The 19638-nt window shown below is 48.2% G+C and overlaps 1 pseudogene; it reads left to right on the forward strand.

The window, feature by feature from the left end:
* The window catches only part of LOC147091578 (uncharacterized), a 34502-nt pseudogene extending 22499 nt beyond the window's left edge, over window positions 1-12003 (forward strand).
* Window positions 12004-19638: the final 7635 nt, after the last annotated feature.

Here is a 19638-nt window from a genome sequence, read left to right on the forward strand (position 1 = left end):
TACTCACTGTGTACCAATGCATGCCTCAGCTGGCTCCACCCATGGCTCCGCCTGCATGACCTGGTATAAAGGTGGCTGCTCGGCAACCCACTTCCTTCTTGGAACCAGTCGTCCACGAGAGGCATGCTCTGTTCTTTAGTTAATAAAAACCTTTTCATTACTATCCTAATTCATCGCCTTTTATGGAATAATTGATAAGCGTATCAGTCAGGTACAGAATACAGTCAAAAACCAGGAGAATACAGAGAGTGCAGGGGAAATTGAAGCAGGATATAAGGGCAAAGAGAATATGAGAAAAGATTAGCGGGTAACATAAAAGAGAACACAAAAATCTTCTATAAACATATGAAAAGTAAAAGGATAGTTAAATGAATGGTGAGGCCGATTAGGGACCAAATAGGAGCACATCATACGGAGGCAGAGGGCATGGCTGAGGTACTGAATGAGTACTTAGCATCTGTCTCCACAAAAGAAGAGGATGAAGTTCATGTCGCAGTAGAGGAGGGGGGAGTAGAGAAATTGGATAAAAATGGATAAAAGGCGGTGCTAAATAGGTTGTCATCACTCAAAGTTAACAAGTCACCTGGTACGGATGGGATGCATCCTAGGTTGTTGAGGGAAGCTAGGGTGGAGATAGCAGAAGCTCCGACCACAATCTTTCAATCTCCCTCAGTTATATGGGAGGGGTGCCAGAGGACTGGAGGATTGCAAATGTTACACCCTGTTTAAAAAAGGGGAGAGGGATAAACGTGGTAACTACAGGCCAATCAGTCTAATGTCAGTGGTGGGTGAACGACTAGAGACCATTGTCAAGGTCAAAATTAATTCTCACTTGGAGAAGCATGGGTTAATAAGGGGCAGCCAGTATGGATTTGTTAAAGGTAAATCATGTCTGACTAACCTGATTGAGTTCTTTGATGAAGTAACAGAGGGTTGATGAAGGTAGTGCAGCAAATGTTGTATACATGGACTTTCTAAAGGCATTTGACAAAGTACCACATAAGAGACTTATTCGGAAAATAGAAGCACAGGAAATTAAAGGGATGATGGTAATTTGGGTATATAATTGGCTGAGGGATAGGAGACAGTGAGCAGTGCTGAGGGATGTTTTTCTGACTGCAGGGAAATATGCAGTGGGTTCCCCCAGAGGTCGGGATTAGGACCATTGCTTTTCTTGTTATATATAACTGACCTGGAATTGGGTATAGGTGTACAATTTTGAAGTTTACGGATGATACAAAACTTGGCAACGTATTAAATAGTGAGCATAGTAGTAGCAGACTTCAGAAGGACAGAGACAGACTGTGAAATGAGCAGACACAAGGCAGATGAAATTAAATGAGGATAAGTGTGAAGTGATGCACTTTGGGAGAAACAACAGGGAGAGGCCGTATAATCTGAATGGGACTATTTTGAGGGGGTGCAAGAGCAGAGGGACCTGGGGGTCCATATTCACAAATCTTTGAAAGTGCCACGGAAGTTGGGGAGGTGGTTCAGAAAGTGTGTGAGATACTTGGCTTTGTAAATAGGGCCATTGAATAGAAAAACAAGGAAGTTACACTAAACCTTTACAAATCACTAGTTAGGAACATAGGACAGGAGGAGGCCATTCAGCCACTCGAGCCTGTTCTGCCATTCAATGTGATCATGGCTGACCTGCGATCTAACTCCATACACCCGCCTTTGGCCCATATCTCTTAATACCTTTGGGTAACAAAAACCTATCAATCTCAGATTGAAAATTAACAATTGATCTCGCATCAATTGCTGTTTGCAGAAGAGAGTTCCAAACTGCTACCACCCTTTGTGTGTAGAAGTGTTTCCTAATTTCACTCCTGAAAGGTCTGGCTCTAATTTCTAGACGATGCCCCCAGTCCGAGAATCCCCAACCAGCGGAAGTAGTTTATCTCTATCTATCCTCTGTTCCCCTTAATATCCTGAAAACTTCAATCAGATCACACCTTAACCTTCTAAATTCCAGGGAATACAACCCTAATTTGTGTAATCCCTCCTCGTAACTTAACCCTTGAAGTCTGGGTATCATTCTGGTAAACCTACGCTGCACTCCCTCCAAGGCCAATATATCCTTCCTAAGCTGTGATGCCCAGAACTGCTCACAGTACTCCAGGTGTGGCCTAACCAGGGTGTTGTACAGCTGCAGGGTTTTGGCCTCATCTGGAGTATTGTGTACAGTTCTGGGCATCACACTTTAGGAAGGATGTCAAGGCCTTGGAGAGGATACAGAGGAGGTTGACCAGGATGGTACCAGGGATGAGGGACTTCAGTTATGTGGAGAGATTGGAGAAGCTGGGATTCTTCCCCTTAGAGCAGAGAAGGTTAAGAGGAGACCTAATAGAGGTGTTCAAAATGATGAGGGATTTTGATCGAGCAAGTAGGGAGAAACTGTTCACTCTGGCAAGTGGGTTGGTAACCAAAGGTCACAGATTTAAAATAGTTGCAAAAAGAACTAGAGGGAAATGAGGAGAATTGTTTTCACACAGAGGGTTGTTAAGATCTGGAACGCACCATCTGAAAGGATGCTGGAATCAGGTTCCACAGGAACTTTCAAACAGTAATTGGACATGTCCTTGAAGAGGACTAGTTTGCAGAGTTCTGGGGATAAAGCTGGGGTGTGGGACTAAATTGGAAAGCTCTTTCAAAGAGCCGGCACAGACATGATGGGCCTAATCACCTCCTTCTGTGCTGTTAGATTCGATGATCAGTGTGAACACGGTGGTGTCCCGTAAGGCATTTCGGGATTTTAAAGCTCTTCCCACAGTCAGAACATTTAAAGGGTCTCTCGTCAATGTGAACTCGCTGGTGTATCAGCAGGTGGGATGACTGCGTGAATCCCTTCCCACACATGGAGCAGGTGAAAGTCCTCTCACCAGTGTATAGGAGCCGGTGTCTCTTCAGCTCCCTGGAGCTTTTAAAGCTTTTCCCACAGCCAGAACATTTAAAGGGGTTCTCTCCAGTGTGAACTCGCTGATGGGCCAGCAGGTTGGAGGACCGAGCGAATCCCTTCCCACACACGGATCAGGTGAACGGCCTCTCCCCAGCATGTAGGAGCCGGTGTCTCTTCAGCTCCCCAGGGCTTTTAAAGCTTTTCCCACAGTCAGAACATTTAAAGGGTCTCTCATCAGTGTGAACTCGCTGGTGTATCAGCAGGTTGGAAGGCTGAGTGAATCACTTCCCTCACACGGAGCAGGTGAATGGCCTTTCCCTAGTGTGTAGGTGTTGGTGTCTCTTCAGCTCCAAGGAGCTTTTAAAGCTCTTCCCACAGTCAAAACATTTAAAGGGTCTCTTGTCAGTGTGAACAAGTTGGTGTGTCTGCAGGGTGGATGACTGAGTGAATCCCTTCCCACATACGAAGCAGGTGAACAGTATCTCCCCAGTGTGAACTCGCTGATGTTGCTTGAGCTCCCGGGGGATTTTAAAGCTCTTCCCACAGTGAGAACATTTAAATGGCCTTTCATCAGTGTGAACAAGCTGGTGTGTCAGCAGGGTGGAGGACTGCAAGAAACCCTTCCCACACACGGAGCAGGTGAATGGCCACTCCACAGTGTGGAGGCACTGGTGTCCCTTCAGATCCCGGGGCTTTTAAAGCTCTTCCCACAGTCAGAACCTGTAAATGGCCTCTCATCAGTGTGAACAAGTTGGTGTCACTTCAGATGCCCGGAGCTTTTAAAGCTCTTCCCACAGTCAGGACATTGAAATGGTCTCTCCCCAGTGTGAACTCGCTGGTGTGTTTGCAGGTGGGACGAACAAACAAATCCCTTTCCACACACGGAGCAGGTGAATGGACTGTTCCTGGTGTGACTGCGCCGTTGAACTTCCAATGCAGACGGGGAACTGACTCCCTTCCCACTGTCCCCCACCTTTACCCGGTTTCTCCCCGGCGTGACGGTGCACGTGTCTCACCAGGTCAGGCGATCGGCTGAATCCATGTCTACACACTGAACAGGTGTGCGGTTTGTCATTGCTGCTTTCTCCTTCCATATGCAAAGGCCGATGATATTCAGGTCCTGATGAATCGAGCGACTCTGTCAGATTTTGACGTTATGTTTGGTCTGAGCTTCCTGCCTGTAACTGCTCCACTTCTATAACCCTGTAAATCGAGTTCAGAAAAGGATCAGAGGCAAACTGTTGTTTAATTTTCCTCTTTCCGAACCTAGGGACAGTGAAGCTGATTTTCAGGCCCCAGCTGCTGTACAGGTTGCTTGAAAGGATCAGCAGTAATGGCGGCTGTAATACCCACAAGTCCCCGGTGCTGCAGAAAGCGCTCTGTTGACTCTGAGTCCCACGCATGTGCTCATGGCCCCTGCGCTCTCCCTCCTGCTCTACAATCGCCCATCCCGATCGGTCCACGACGTGCATGCTCAGCGCACAAAACCCCACGGTTGGAACATCGGGCGCGCATGTGAAGCCGCAACATCTGGTACGCGTGCGCGGCTCAGGTGGGGGCGAGTCGGTGTTTTGCCTCAGCCGCCAGGGAGGTGCGCATGTGCAGGACAACCCAACATTCTTCCTGTCAGCAATCACTCCCTCGTTTCTTTAATAAAAACAGAATATGCTGGAAATACTCAGCAGGTCAGGCAGCATCTGTGGAGACAGAAACAGAGTTAACGTTTCAGGTCGATGACCTTTCGTCAGAACTGCTTGTTCTTTAGTGTCAGCCAGTGGCTCAGTGGGTAGCACTCTCGCCTCTGAGTCAGAAAGTTGTGGGTTCAAGTCCCACTCCAGAGACTTGAGCACAAAAATCTAGGCTGACACTCCAGTGCAGTGCTGAGGGAGTGCGGCACTGTCGGAGGTGCTGTTTTTTGGAGGAGACGTTAAACCGAGGCCCTGTCTGCTCTCTCAGGTGGACGTCAACGATCCTATGGCACTATTTGAATAAGAGCAGGGGAGTTATCCCTGGTGTCCTAGCCAATGCGTTTATCCCTCAATCAACATAACAAAAAACATAGATTATCTGGTCATTATCAGATTGCTGTTTGTGGGAGCGCGCTGTGCGCTAATTGGCTGCTGCGTTTCCTACATTACAACAGTGACTACTTCATTGGCTGTAAAACGCTTTGGGACATCCGGTGGTGGTGAAAGGCGCTATAGAAATGCAAGTCTTTCTTCCTTCACTGGTCTCACTAGTGACCTCTTCTGGCTGATGGTTGATTGACAGCCGAGCGTCCGCGCATGCGCACAAGGAGCGACGGTTTGGACCGAGTCCGGTACAGCGACCCCTCCCGGTCACCAAGGGTAATAACCGCGCATGCCCAGAGGACACCAACCCCCCTCCCCGATTCAGAGCTACGCCTGTGCACTCGGATCCTGCCAGACGGAGTCGGCGCGGGCCATTCCGGGGAAAGGCCTTGGTGTCGGTTCCAGAGTCACGATCGGTCACGCAAAGTGAGTTTTCTCCGCTCCGATTGGGTGGAGAATCGCGCGGGGTGGGGGGGAGGGGTGGATCGGGAGAGAATAAAGCGAAATAGAAAAACCTGAGAATCCGCGAGGCCCCGGACCAAGCGGCGTCAGTTGGACGGTACGTGATGTCCTCAGGGACACGTGACCCGGGCTCGCGGCCTGATTGACAGGAGCTTCCGACCAATAGGGAGCGAGCGGGGCGGGGCTGGAGGAGTGAGCCGGCGGCGGGTCCTCCAACCAAGGGGAGCCCGAGGGGCGGGACTAGCGCCGGCTGATTGTCTGATCTGCAGGGCAGCGAGTTTCTCCAGTCCCTTGTTCAGGGCCCGGGGCCAGGGGAGGCTGTGGGCCTTTATTCCCCTCATTGGACACAAGGCTCTTTAGCTCACAACACACTGGCTCAGGTTTTAATAGAGACTTTTTAAGTTCATCAATAAAAGCAGATAAACCCCGTGCTTCTGTGGAACAAACTTTCTAATATTTTATAGAATCATAGAATGGTTACAGCACAGAAGGAGTCCATTCGGCCAGTCGAGCCCGTGCCAGCTCTCTGCAAGACCACTTAAGTGAGTCCCACTCCCCGCTCTTTCCCCGTAACCCTGCAAATTTCTTTCCTTCAAGTACTCGAGGGGCCGAATGGCCAACTCCTGCTCCTATCTTCTATGTATCTTATCCGAGGCACAGGTAGGCCCCACAGTGGCAGCGGCGGCAGACCTGTGAGGAGCAGCGGTGGTGATATAAAGCGAGGTGGTGGAGCAGGTAGGCCCCACAGCAGCGGACCTGTGAGGAGCGGCGGCGGTGATATAAAGAGCGAGGTGGCAGAGTTTATTGGGTGTCTGTAGTTCTTTTGACACTTCCTGTGTCCCTGATAACCATGTGTGCGGGAAGTGTATCCAGCTGCAGCTACTGACAGACCGCATTGTGGCGCAGGAGCTGCGAGTGGATACATACTGGAGCATTTGCGATGCTGAGGACATCGTGGATAGCACGTTTAGGGAGTTGGTCACACCACAGGTAAAGGCTGCACAGGCAGGAAGAGAATGGGTGACCACCAGGCAGAGTAGTAGGCGCAGGCAGGTAGTGCAGGGGTCCCCTGTGGGCATCCCCCTCTCAAAAAGATATACTACTTTGGATATTGTTGCGGAGGATGGCTTATCAGGGGAAGGCAGCAGCAGCCAATTTCCTGGCACCGTGGGTGGTTCTGCTGCACAGGACGGGAGGAAAAAGAGTGGGAGAGCTGTAGTAATAAGGGATTCTATTGTAAGGGGAACAGATAGGCGTTTCTGCGGCCGCAAACGTGACTCCAGGATGGTATGTTGCCTTCCTGGTGCAAGGATCAAGGATGTCTCAGAGCGGCTGCAGAACATTTTGGAAGGGGAGGGTGAACAGCCAATTGTCGCGGTGTATATAGGTACCAATGATATAGGTAAAAAAACAGGATGATGTCCTAAAAGCTGAATATAGGGGGTTAGGAGGTAAATTAAAAAATAGGACCTCCAAGGTAGTAATCTCAGGATTGCTACCAGTGCCACGTGCTAGTCAGAGTAGAAATAGAAGGATATTTCAGATGACTACGTGGCTAGAGTAATGGTGCAAGGGGGAGGGATTCAAATTCCTGGGACATTGGAACCGGTTCTGGGGGAGGTGGGGCTAGTACAAACCGGATGGTCTGCACCTGGGCAGGACCAGGACCGATGTCCTAGGGGAAGTGTTTACTAGTGCTCTGGGGGAGGGTTTAAACTAAAATGGCAGAGGGTTGGGAACCTGAGCAGGGAGACAGAGGAAAGGGAAACAAGGAAAGAAGCAAAAGACAGGAAGGAGAAAAACAAAGGTGGCAGTCAGAGAAATCATGGGTTTAAATCAAACATAGCCACAGTAAATAATAATTCTAAAAGGCGTAAGAGTGTTAAAAAAACAAGCCTGAAGGCCTTGTGTCTTAATGCGAAGAGCATTCGTAATAAGGTGGATGAATTAGTTGCGCAAATAGAGGTAAACGGATATGATATGATTGGGATTCCGGAAACATGGCTCCAGGGTGACCAAGGCTGGGAACTTAACATCCAGGGGTATTCAATATTCAGGAAAGATAGGCAAAAAGGAAAAGGAGGTGGGGTAGCATTGCTTTTTAAAGAGGAGATTAACACAATTGAAAGGAAGGATATTAGCTCTGATGATGTGGAATCTGTATGGGTAGAGATGAGAAATACCAAGGGCAGAAAACGTTAGTGGGAGTGTTATACAGACCTCCAAACAGTAATGCGGAAGTTGGGGATGGCATTAAATGGGAAATTAGAGATGCGTGCAATAAGGGCACAGCAGTTATCATGGGTGACTTTAATCTACATATAGATTGGGCTAACCAAATTAGTAACCATACTGTGGAGGAGGAATTCCTGGAGTGTTTACGGGATGGTTTCCTGGACCAATATGTTGAGAAACCAACTAGAGATCAGGCCATCTTAGACTGGGTATTATGTAATGAGAAAGGATTAATTTGCAATCTTGTGCGAGGCCCCTTCGGTCAGAGCGATCATAATATGATAGTAATTTTCATTAAGATGGAGAGTGAAGTAGTTGACTCAGAGACTAGGGTCCTGAATTTAAATAAAGGAAACTACGATGGTATGAGGCGCGAGTTGGGTTGGATTGATTGGGGAATGCTACTCAAAGGCTTGATGGTGGATAAGCAATGGCAAACATTCAAAGATCGCATGGATGAACTACAGAATTTGTTCATCCCTGTTTGGCATAAAAATAAAACAAAAAATGTGACTCAACCGTGGCTAACAAGGGAAATTAGGGATAGCATAAGATCCAAGGAGAGGACATATAAATTGGCCAGAAAAAGTAGTAAACCTGAGGATTGGGAGCAGTTTAGGATTCAGCAAAGGTGGACAAAGGGATTAATTAAGAGGGAGGAAATAGAGTATGAGAGTAAGCTTTCAGGGAACATAAAAACTAACTGTAGATATGTGAAGGGAAAAAGATTGGTGAAGTCAAGCATAGGTCCCTTGCAGTCAGAATCAGGGGAATTTAGAATGGGGAACAAAGAAATGGCAGGCCAATTAAATACATTCTTTGGTTCTGTCTTCACAAAGGAGGACACAAATAACCTCCCAGAGATGTCGGGGAACATCGGGTCTAATGAGAGGGAGGAACTGAAAGAAATCAGTATTTGTAGGGAAATGGTGTTAGGGAAATTGATGGGATTGGAGGCCGATAAATCCCCAGGGCCTGATAATCGACATCCTAGGGGACTTAAGGAAGTGGCCCTAGAAATAGTAGATGCATTGCTGGTCATCTTCCAAAATTCAATAGACTCTGGAACAGTTCCCATGGGTTGGAGGGCTGCTAATATTACCCCACTATTCAAAAAAGGTGGTAGAGAGAAAACGGGGAATTATATCGGTAGTGGGGAAAATGCTAGAGTCCATTATAAAAGATGTAATAGCAGAGCACTTGGAAAACAGTGACAGGATCGGACAAAGTCAACATGGATTTACAAAAGGTAAATCATGCTTGACTAATCTACTGGAATTTTTTGAGGATGTAACTGGTAGAATAGATAAGGGAGAACCAGTGGATGTGGTGTATTTGGACTTTCAGAAGGCTTTCGATAAGGTACCGTATAAGAGATTAGCGTGTAAAGTTAAGGCACATGGGATTGGGGGCAAGGTACTGACTTGGATAGAGAACTGGTTGGCAGACAGGAAGCAAAGAGTTGGAATAAACGGGTCTTTTTCCGAGTGGCAGGCAGTGACTAGTGGGGTACCGCAGGGATCGGTCCTAGGACCCCAGCTATTCACAATATATATAAATGATCTATACGAGGGAACTAGATGTAACATCTCCAAGTTTGCAGACGACACAAAGCAGGGTGGGCGTGTGTGAGGAGGATGCCGAAAAGCTCCAGTATGATTTGGACAGGTTGGGTGATTAGGCAGAAACATGGCAGATGCAGTATAATGTGGATAAATGCGAGGTTATCCACTTTGATGGCAAAAACGGGAAGGCAGATTATTATCTGAATGGCAATAGATTGGGAGAAGGGGAAGTGCAACGAGACCTGGGTGTCCTTGTGCACCAATCGCTGAAGGTAAGCATGCAGGTGCAGCAGGCGGTTAAGAAGGAAAATGGTATGTTGGCCTTCATAGCGAGAGGGTTTGAGCACAGGAACAAGGATGTCTTGCTGCAGTTGTACAGGGCCTTGGTGAGACCACATCGTGAGTATTGTGCGCAGTTTTGGTCGCCTTATTTGAGGAAGGATGTTCTTGCCGGGGAAGTAGTTCAACGAAGAGTCACCAGGCTGATACCTGGGATGGCAGGAATGACGTATGAGGAGAGATTGGGAGGATTGGGCTTGTACTCACTGGAGTTTAGAAGAATGAGAGGGGGTCTCATTGAAACTTATAAAATTCTGACAGGACTGGACAGACTAGATGCAGGAAGGATGTTCCCGATGGTCGGGGAGTCCAGAATCAGTGGTCACAGTCTAAGGATACGGGGTAAGCCATTTAGGACAGAAATTAGGAGGAATTTCTTCACCCAGAGAGTGGTGAACCTGTGGAATTCTCTCCCACAGAAGGCAGCAGAGGCCAATACATTAAATATATTCAAGAAGGAGTTGGATATATTTCTTAAGGCTAAAGGGATCAAGGGGTGTGGGGAGAAAGTAGGGACCGGTTACTGAATTTTGATGATCAGCCATGATCGCATTGAATGGCGGAGCAGGCTAGAGGGGCCAAATGGCCTACTCCTGCTCCTATCTTCTATGTTTCTATGTTTGTATGTTTCTATGCTTCAGTTTGAACTGGAGTGGAGATGGAGGAGAAGCTGTTGGGTTTAACCCCCAGTACTTCTGAGCCCAGGAGGACCCAACAATTTCCAATGTGAGACTGTCAAGGGAGGTGGATTCTAGGGGAGATTAGGTTGTTACACAGACAATGTCCGTACAATGTAAAAGAGTATTGTTTTAGGAACAAGTATTTCTGTACAGGCTTTTAATCCAGTTTACATCTCCAGATTTGTTTTAATTCATTCTTGGGATGTGGGCGTAGCTCGCAAGAGCAGCAAATATTGCCAATCCCTAGCTTCCCATTGAGAAGGGGGTGGTGAGTCGCCTTCTTGAACTACTGCAGTCCGTGTGGTGAAGGTATTCCCACAATGCTGTTCGGTAAGGAGTTCCAGGATTTTAACCCAGTAACGATGAATATATCTGAGTCAGGATGATGTGTGACTTGGAGGGGAACTTGGATGTGATGGTGCTCCCATACAACAGCTGCCCTTGTCCTTCTAGGTGGTGGAGGTTGCGGGTTTTGGAGGTTCTATCAAAGTTCTGGTCGAGTTGCAGATGTATAAAGTTCCTTTCCTTCGCCCCCTCCCCCTCCCACCTCTCTCCTCCCGTAGAGGCCAGAGTCTTGTGTAGGCCCAGGCCAGGTGGTGGATTCCCTTCTCTGCAGGACATTAGTGAACCAGTTGGGTTTTTATGACAATCCGGCAGCTTTCATGGTCACTTTTTTCTAGTGCTGGCCCACCAAATGACCAGATTCACTGAGCTCAATTTCACAACCTACCTTTGTGGGTTGTCTCTCACACTCCCTGTTTTAAATTAATTTTACAGGACACTGGAAGGGGAGGATTTACAGATGGTAAGCTCAAACCAAACATCACGTCAAGATCTGACAGATTCACTTGACTCATCGGATCTGAATATCACCGGCCTCTGAACATGGAAGCAAAGAGCATCGTTCACAGCGGGGAGAAACCGTACACGTGTTCTGTGTGTGGACGAGGCTTCAGCCAACCCTCTGGCCTATCGAGACACAAGCGCATTCACACCGGGGAGAGGCCGTTCACCTGCTCTGAGTGTGGGAAGGGATTCACTAATTCATCCAACCTGCTGACACACCAGCGTGTTCACACCGGGGAGAGGCCGTTCACCTGCTCAGAGTGTGGTAAGGGATTCACTGATTCAGCCACCCTGCTGAATCACCAGCGAGTTCACACTGAGGAGAGACCTTTTAACTGTTCGGACTGTGGGAAGTGTTATAAAGGTTCCGGGGAACTGATACGCCATCAACGTGTTCACACTGGGGAGAGACCATTCACCTGCTCTCACTGCGGGACTGAGTTCAGGCGATCATCTGAGCTCATTGTACACCAGCGCACTCACACTGGGGAGATGCCATTCAGGTGCTCTCACTGCGGGACTGGGTTCAGGCAGTCATCTGCGCTGACTGTCCACCAGCGCACTCACACTGGGGAGAAGCCGTTCACCTGCTCCATGTGTGGGAAGGGATTCACTCAGTCATCCCACCTGCTGAGACACCAGCGAGTTCACACTGGGGAGAGGCCGTTCACCTGCTCCGTGTGTGGGAAGGGATTCACTAATTCATCCAACCTGCTGAGACACCAGCAAGTTCACAAGTGACTGCAGGGGTTGGATTCTGTTGTTGCTGCTGTTAATCACATCCAGGACTGAACCATGTTAATTCTGACAGTTTGGGATTGTTTCTGCTGATGTTATTAACTCCGGGAACTGGGCTGGAGTGTAATATTCTGGATAGATGTCAAATAAATCAACTTTGTTTGAAACACATTGTTGTAGATTTTTGTCTTTCCCACCTGAGTGTTTAGCATCACCTGGCTGGAGCTCAGAAAGGACAATCTGGGGGAGGATCGTACGGTGGGAACAGAACTCCAGCCTGGACACAGTCCTTCAAGGCCACACTGAGAGGGGCAAACGGCACTTTGGTCTTTCTTGTCTCTCTTCACTGACAGCAAAGTTGCCGTGCGGGTTGATCTCGAGGCGTGTGAGAAACTTGTCCCAGCTGCTCTCTGCCATGGTTCAGAGCTCCTAGGCACGGAACAGAAGGCTCCTTTAGGAATGTACCCCAGTGCTTTTTTTTTAATGGCCTTATTAACCTGTGTTGCTACTTTTAGTGATTTGTGTATCTGTATCCCTGGAACCCTCTGCTCCTCCAGCCCATTTAGACTCTTAGGGGGAAATTCGGTGGCGCCCCCTTTGGGTCGCTAACGTCACCACGGCTAATTTTAGCACCCTGAAAAAGTTAGCGCCCCTGCGCATTAAATTCAGCGGTAGCGCCCCAAGCAGGAGGCAGGGTGCTACTGGAAGCGCTCCCCTCCGTCTTGAGGCGCTACCAGTGAATTTCACGGCTCTTCGTGTAAAAGTGCCACGCCCATCGGCACAAAGCACCGTGTCATAGCAGACCTCCCTCCCTGATTAAAGGGGAGGGGCCTAGCACTGCGCACGCCGGGGCCCTGCTGGACCATCGGGGAGTGGGGTGTCGGATCAAGAGGAGCGCCGGGCTGTGCGATCACGGCCGACACCCCGAAGAAGAAAGGGGAAGGGGGCAGGTGCTGGCAGTCGGCCAAAATAAAAAGTTGCCGCCCGACACCTGCCCTTTAAGTGGCGTCGCCGCGGCTGCAGGAACGACCCCTGACTCTGTCAGTCATATCGTCCGGTGATAGGTCAGGGGTCGCAACCCAAGTTTGCAGCCGGGGTGCTGCGCGTGGCAATGATGTCATTGCCGGCGGTGCAGTGCCATGGGGAGCTACTGACTAGCTCCGCCGCTAACCTCCCGCTGAATTTCACGGGAGGCACAAAGCAACCCAGTTTCACCCCCTTGTCCAAGTAGTGTGTGGCCTCCTTATTCTTCCCACCAAAACACACCCCCTCACACTGATCTACAGTGAAATTCATTAACACACCACCTCACACTGATCTATAGTGAAATTCATTAACACACCACCTCACACTGAGCTACAGTGAAATTAATTTGCCAATTACACGCCCATTCTGAAATTTATTAATATCTTCTGGCATTTTGTCTTCCTCAGGATTAACTCTACCTCCCAATTTGGTGTCATCGACAAATTTTGAAATTGTGCTGATTCCCGAGTCCAAATCGTTTCTGTAAATGGTGAACAACAGTGATCCCAGCACCGATCCCTGTGGAACACCACTTCCCACCTTTTGCCAGTCTGAGTAGCTGCTCCCAACCCCTACTCTCTGTTTTCTGTTTTTTTGACCAGCTTGCTATCCATAAACTGTATGTAAGATCGACAAGATGACCCAGGTCAGGCCGTGTGGAGTGAAGGGCCCGGCAGCAGAATGGATGGAAAGATGGCTACAAAACAGAAATCAGAGGGTTGGAGTTAAGGGAAGTTTGTTGCGATCTTTCCATCCATTCTGCTGCCTGGCCCTTGACTCCACACGGCCTGACCGTGGTCATCTTGCAGACCGTACATACTGCAGACACAGTGCACCAGTGGTGGAGGGGGTGGATATTGAGTCCTGTGGCAGGGGCGCTGATGAAGTGGATTTCTCTGTCCATGAGTTTTGAGGCATCGCTAGTGGCGTTTTTCACCTCTTTCCACCTTTAAAAAAAACCTTGCTGCCAGTTTATTAAAGCCATTAACAGCCGCTCGGGTGGGACACACCAATAAATGAGGCCTTGTTTCCCTCAGAATGACAGGCCTGAACCCGAGTTAGAAAACATTTAGTAATTAAACCAGACTGGGCGGAGCCTGAGGTGCGAGCTAGTAACGGAAAAGTGGTGGCCAGCGTACTTCACACCAGGGCTGAGGACCCGGGGACTCGGGTTTCTGTGTCATTTATTGATTAATTTTGTTTATTACCCAATCTCAATCAGACTGGTGGGTCATCTTGCTGTCTGACGGAGGCGAGGGTCCCCAATGGAGGGCTCTCTATGCGGGAGTCCTTCCCAGCACCATTGGGGATCTGGGGTGGAGACTGTTGCAGGGAGCTGTCGTGTGCAACAGTTTAAGCTCCTTTCCGGACTCCAAGGCCAGATGTGTTTTTTGCAGCCTAGAGGAGTCCACGGGCCGTGTATATATTCAGTGTGAGAGGTTACAGCCCCTGTGTAGTTCCCTGAAGGGGCTGCTCCTCAACTCTTGGTTACACTTTAGCCCCATGCTCCTAATCTTTGGCCGCCTGGTGCGGAGGGGGGTGGGTAAGTGGGAGGATCTTCTCCTGGACCTGCTCTTGGGCCTGGCGAAAACAGCAATTTGTAGACTCAGGATGGGCGGGTCCCATGGGGGGTCACTCTGGCTGCCTGCCTCTCTCCCATGGTCTTGTCCCTGCCCGGGTGGCCCTGGAGAGGGAGCAGGCAGTGTCCACCGGTTCACTTGATACCTTCCTCGACCGGTGGACATGGAAGGTATGAAGAGGCGATAATCGATCCTCACAATCACATTGTGATTTAATTATTAATTGTGTGTGTGTCACAAATACATTTCTCTATTTTGATACAAAAGTTCTACTAGACATGTTAAACTACAAGTTATTTCATCAGGGCTGCAGCTGCTGAAAGATTGACTGTACTGGGGTTTGTGGCCAGAGCTGGCAGACGTGTTGTTCTGAAGTCTGATGTCTCACACCTGAAGAGTCTGTTTATGTCGTGTTGTAATGACCTTTTTCTGTTGCCTGGTGTCAGAAATAGAAATCAAAGGAAGATGATGCCCCACTCTGTTAATCAACTCTTTGACATATTTCCATTTCTTAATTTACAAAGATCAGAACTCCATTAGTGAACAATGGATTGCCAGTCTGCCACTTTTTAGTGAGGCTTGAAAGGATTCGCTGTGAAGCTACACCTGCCCATCTGTCTGTGTGTCACTGTGTTTGGATTGTGTTAGGCAACAGTCCTAATATCTCGCCTACATCCATTACAATGTTTGAAATGTTAGATTGTACTTGGAAGAAGTTGAGTTTGAATCTAACAATTCTGAAATTGGGAGCTTTTAATGATTTCTGTTTTTCACATAACTATATAGTGATGTGATCAGTCAAAGCAAATTAAAAAATGGTGTTATTTACTGAACACAACTGAATAATTCTACAAGGATGCTATCGCAGTCTTCCTCAGTATTAACTACACCCCCCAATTTAGTGTCATCAGCAAATTTTGAAATTGTAATTCTGATTCCCAAGTCCAAATCATTCATGTAAATGGTGAACAACAGTGGTCCCAGCACCAATCCCCGTGGAACACCACTTCCCACCTTCCGCCCGTCTGAGTAAATACCTTTAACTCATCCCGTCACTATAACTGGACTTGTCTCCATTCCCGTGCCGAGGGGATTGCTGTACCAGACGGGAGGGGCAACATTTGGGGACTCTCGATTCTCCACCGATTCCCATTCCCCTTCTTTCTGGTGGATAATGGAGGTGCCACTGTGTGTAATGTGCAAGTCAGTAAGAGTTGTCAGCGAGGATTAATCAGCACTTTCTAATTGGTGATAATAATCAATGGAATCTTTCAGACAATGAATTGTAGATTTTATAGCAAAGATTAATATACGATTGAAGTAAAAGTTCATAATTTTATTGTAAAATATTTCAGGAACACTCATCAGAAATTAAGGGGAAAGATCAGACAGCAGTACTTAAAGGGACACTGCAGCCCCGACAACTCAATCAGCTATATATCCAGAATATTAAAATCCAGCCCAGTTATAGGGGTTATTAACATCAGCAGAAACAAACCCCAACTGTCAGAATGAACATGGTTCAGTCCTGGATGTGATTAACAGCAGCAATAACAGCAGAATCGAACCTCTGCAGTCACTTGTGAACTTGCTGGTGTCTCAGCAGCTTGGATGACTGATTGAATCCCTTCTCACACACTGAGCAGGTGAATGGCCTCTCCCCGGTGTAAACTCGCTGGTGTGTCAGCAGGTTGGATGACTGAGTGAATCTCTTCCCACACACGGAGCAGGTGAATGGTCTCACCCCAGTGTGAGCTCGCTGTTGTGTCGCAGGTTGTATGACTGATTGAATCCCTTCCCACACACTGAGCAGGTGAATGGCCTCTCCCCAGTGTGAATGCGCTGGTGTCTCAGAAGGTCAGAGGAATTAGTGAATCCCTTCTCACACACGGGGCAGGTGAACGGCCTCTCTGCAGTTTGAATGTGCTGATGTATCAGCAGGGTGGATGAATTAGTGAATCCCTTCTCACACACAGGGCAGGTGAACGGTCTCTCCCCAGTGTGAATGCACTGGTGCTCAATGAGGTGAGATGACTGCCTGAACCTCTTCCCACAGTGAGAGCAACTGAATGGTCTCTCCTCAGTGTGAAGTCGCTGGTGTGCAGTATTCTGGGGTACAGAATCTTCAGGCGAGACAGAGGGGGAGGTATAAGAGGAGGGGGTGTCGCAATATTAATTAAGGAGTCAATTACTGCAGTAAGGATGGATGACATATTAGCAGGTTCCTCTAATGAGGCCATATGGGTGGAGCTTAAAAGCAAAAGGGGGGCAAGCACTTTGCTGGGAGTGTACTATAGGCCTCCAAACAGTCAGGGGGGGATAGAGGAACAGATATGTAGGCAAATCTCAGAGAAATGTGCAAATAATAAGGTAATAATAATGGGGGATTTCAACTTCCCCAATATTAACTGGGATAGTCAGAGTGTGAAAGGCACAGAGGGTATAGAATTCTTAAAGTGCATCCAGGAGAGCTTTTTGAACCAGCATGTCGAAAGTCCTACAAGAGAGGGGGCGGTACTGGACCTAATTCTAGGGAATGTGGCCGGCCAATTGGAAGAAGTGCTAGTAGGTGAGCACTTTGGTGACAGTGACCATAATATGGTGAGATTTAAGGTGGTCATGGAAAAGGACAGGGATGGGCCGGAAATAAAGGTTCTAAATTGGGGGAAGGCCGATTTTAATAGGATAAGGCAGGATCTGGCCAAAATGGACTGGGATCAGCTACTTGTAGGAAAATCCGCATCGGAGCAATGGGAGGCTTTCAGAAGGGAGATTGAGATCATACAATGGCAACATGTTCCCGTAAAGGTCAAGGGTGGTTCCAAAAACCACAGGGAACCTTGGATGTCAGGGGATATACGAGAATGGATTAGAAAAAAAAGGAGGGCTTTTGGCAGATACAAGAGGCTGAAGACGGAGGAAGCCCTAGAGGAGTACAAAAAGTGCAGGGGGATACTTAAAAAAGAAATTAGGAGATCAAGGAGGGGCCATGAAATAACACTGGCGAGCAAAATAAAGGAAAATCCTAAGATGTTTTACAAGTATATTAAGGGTAAGAGGATAACTAGGGAAAAAATAGGGCCCATTAGGGATAAAAGTGGCAATCTGTGTGTGGAGCCGGAAGATGTAGGAGGGGTTCTAAATGAATTTTTTGCATCTGTTTTCACTATGGAGAGGGATGATGTAGACATAGAAATAGGGCGGGTGGACTGTGATATGCTCGAACATATTAACATCGAGAGGGAGGAGGTATTGGCGGTTTTAGCAGGCCTAAAAATGGATAAATCCCCAGGCCTGGACGAAATGTATCCCAGGCTGCTGTGTGAGGCAAAGGAAGAGATTGCGGGGGCTCTAACACATATATTCAGAACCTCTCTGGCCACAGGGGATGTGCCAGAGGACTGGAGAACCGCTAATGTAGTACCATTATTCAAGAAGGGGAGTAGGGAAAAACCGGGGAACTACAGGCCAGTGAGCCTAACATCAGTGGTAGGAAAATTATTGGAAAAAATTCTGAGGGACAAAATTAGTCTCCACTTGGAGAGGCAAGGATTAATCAGGGATAGTCAACATGGCTTTGTCAAGGGAAGATCATGTCTGACTAATTTGATTGAATTTTTTGAGGGGGTGACTAGGTGTGTGCATGAGGGTAACGCAGTGGATGTGGTATATATGGATTTCAGTAAGGCCTTCGATAAAGTCCCGCACGGGAGACTGGTCAAGAAGGTAAGAGCCCATGGAATCCAGGGTGCCTTGGCACATTGGATACAAAACTGGCTTAGTGGCAGAAGGCAGAGGGTGATGGTCGAAGGTTGTTTTTGTGACTGGAAGCCTGTGGCCAGTGGGGTACCACAGGGATCGGTGCTGGGTCCCTTGCTGTTTGTGGTCTACATTAATGACTTGGATATGAATGTAAAAGGTATGATCAGTAAGTTCGCGGATGATACAAAAATTGGTAGGGTGGTAAATAGCGAGGAGGGTAGTCTCAGACTGCAGGACGATATAGATGGGTTGGTCAGATGGGCGGAACAGTGGCAAATGGAATTTAACCCGGAAAAGTGCGAGGTGATGCACTTTGGGGGGATTAACAAGGCAAGGGAATACACAATGAATGGTAAGACCCTCGGCAAGACGGAGGGTCAGAGGGATCTGGGTGTGCAAGTACACAGATCCCTGAAGGCGGCGGAACAGGTGGATAAGGTGGTAAAAAAGGCATATGGGATACTTGCCTTCATTAGCCGAGGCATAGAATATAAGAGCAAGGAGGTTATGATGGAGCTGTATAATACACTGGTTAGGCCACAGCTGGAATACTGTGTGCAGTTCTGGTCGCCACACTACAGGAAGGATGTGATAGCTTTGGAGAGGGTGCAGAGGAGATTCACCAGGATGTTACCTGGGCTGGAGCGCTTCAGCTATGAAGAGAGACTGGGCAGATTGGGTTTGTCTTCCTTGGAGCAGAGGAGGCTGAGGGGGGACATGATTGAGGTGTACAAAATTATGAGGGGCATAGATAGGATGGATACTAAGGAGCTTTTTCCCTTAGTAGAAGGGTCAATAACTAGGGGGCATAGATTCAAGGTAAAGGGCGGGAGGTTTAGAGGGGATTTGAGAAAGAACTTTTTCACCCAGAGGGTGGTTGGAGTCTGGAACTCACTGCCTGAAAGGGTTGTGGAGGCAGAAACCCTCACAACATTCAAGAAGCATTTGGATGAGCACTTGAAATGTCATAGCATACAAGGCTACGGACCAAATGCTGGAATATGGGATTAGATTAGACAGGGCTTGATGGCCGGCGTGGACACGATGGGCCGAAGGGCCTCTATCCATGCTGTATAACTCTATGACTCGATGACTGTGTGTCAGAAGGTGGGATGACTGACTAAATCCCTTCCCACACTTGGAGCAGGTGAATGGCCTCTCCCCGGTGTGACAGCATCGATGAGTTTCCAGCCGGGATGGGGAGCTGAATCCCTTCCCACAGTCCCCACATTCCCACAGTTTCTCCGTGGTGTGGGTGTCCTTGTGTCTCTCCAGGTTGGACAATCGGTTGAAGCCTCATCCACACACACAACACGTGTACGGTTTCTCCCTGCTGTGAACGGTGCGATGTTTTTTCAGACTGTGTAACTGGTTAAAGCTCTTTCCACAGTCAGTGCACTGGAACACTCTCACTCGGGTGTGTGTGTC

This window comes from Somniosus microcephalus, unplaced genomic scaffold (genome assembly GCF_052327205.1).
Source record: "Somniosus microcephalus isolate GS21.2 unplaced genomic scaffold, FLI_Smic_1.0 unresolved_chr3, whole genome shotgun sequence".
NCBI lineage: Eukaryota > Metazoa > Chordata > Chondrichthyes > Squaliformes > Somniosidae > Somniosus > Somniosus microcephalus.